The sequence below is a fragment of the Cornus florida genome, unplaced genomic scaffold (genome assembly GCF_030987335.1).
Source record: "Cornus florida cultivar Cherokee Brave unplaced genomic scaffold, ASM3098733v1 CherokeeBrave_3.0.0_Hap2_Chr05, whole genome shotgun sequence".
Classification (NCBI taxonomy): Eukaryota; Viridiplantae; Streptophyta; class Magnoliopsida; order Cornales; family Cornaceae; genus Cornus; species Cornus florida.
The window spans coordinates 20,177,504-20,179,248 of record NW_026775575.1 but is presented as its reverse complement, the minus strand read 5'-3'; positions in this window follow the sequence as shown (position 1 = coordinate 20,179,248).

The following is a 1,745-nucleotide window of genomic DNA, read 5'->3' as shown; positions in this document are numbered from 1 at the left end:
ATAAAAACAATTAAAACACTTAGATTAAAAACCTAAATCATCCCATACCTCACAAGAGGATTGTTCCTCTTGAATCCAAAGCAAACAAAGGAATTTTACAATTTCCCTCAAGGGTTATATAGAGGAAGGTGAGGCAAGTATTTTGTGTTCCAAGCTTTTAGGTCTAAGGTGAGTGGAAGGAGATCAAAACCAAGGTTTTAAGCCTAGGTTAATGGTTTCCTTCAATGGTGATTAGGGTTCTAAGTGAGGAAGAAAAAGTTTAATGTGTAAAATGAAATAATTAAAACACTTTAGTGTATTCCTCCACACTTGGTCAATGGAAGTCAAACACACATAGTCTTGCACCATCCCCTCACACACACAAAAGCTAGAGTTTAATTAGAAGCCTACACTTGTCATTAATCCAATGGTTCATTCTAGGCTTAATCTAAAGCCTACATTTGTCAATAATCCAAGCCAATAAGTGCACCAATGCTAGGCCAACAAGTGGGTGAATCTCTACCCTCCACATGTCATCATCCAAGGCTTCCAAGTGTGAACCAATGAGATGCTTACAAGTGGACCAATGGGAATGCGACACTTGTCACACTTTTCAGTAATTGCAAAAAGGTCATTTTTGAAAATATCTTCTAAAATAAATTGTAGAAAGGTCCCTAAAAAAATAAAAAAATTACTTTCTATAATTACGAAAAAAAAACCCCAAACAAATAATGTTTCCAAAGAAACTATGCATTCATACCCTTTTTACCTAAAAGTAAACAAATAGCATACTTTTCTAGAAAAGTAAAAATACAAATATCATGGAAATAACATATCATGGATGCATGCAAAATTGAAACCTAATCTGAGCACAAAAACTGAGGTTACGCGAAGAAAATCAATCTCAGGAAAAAGACGAAAAGTGATAGTGTCAAAAAATGAAAATGTGGAAATAACTCGGTCCTTAAAGGAAGTTGTCAATCCAAATGAAAGAATCTCGGAAACCATTTCCTAGCACTTGAGACGACACTAAGTGATGAGTAACCGACCTCAAAAAAGAAATTTCAATGAAAAAAATTTATCCATAAAATTTCAGAAAAGGGAAAGGAAGGAAAATAACCGGGTCATTATATAGTCAAAACAAGAAAAGGACCGATTCTTTGCTAACATCCGAAAATAATATTGGGAAGATCCTATTCTGTTTCGTTATTGCCCGGATCAAATCATAAGGAGATGTGTGCCGGAAAGTGAAGTTCCGAGTGTCCTTGTGTTTTGTCACACACTTGCTTGTGGTAGGCATTTTAGTGGAAAAAAGACCGCTTTGAAGGTTCTTCAAAGTGGGCTCTTCTGGCCCACTATCCACTGAGATACCTACAACTTTTGCAAGGTATGTGTTCGGTGCCAAAAGTTGGGGTTAATGTCAAATAGAGACATAATGCCCTTAACTTCAATCTTCGTGGTTGAAATCTTCGATGTATGGGGCATAGATTTTATGAGATCATTCCCAATGTCTTATGGCTTTCAATACATTCTCGTTACCGTTGATTATGTTTCAAAGTGAGTTGAGGCTTGTGCTACTAAAACGAATGACCACTCTGTGGTAATTGCATTTGTTAAATCAAACATTTTTGCTCATTTTGGTATGCCAAGGGCCATGATAAGTGATGGAGGAAAACATTTCTGCAATCAATTCTTGAAGCAACTCTTTTTGAAATACTCTTTCACACATAAAGTGGCCACTCCCTACCATCCCCAGACAAGTGGGC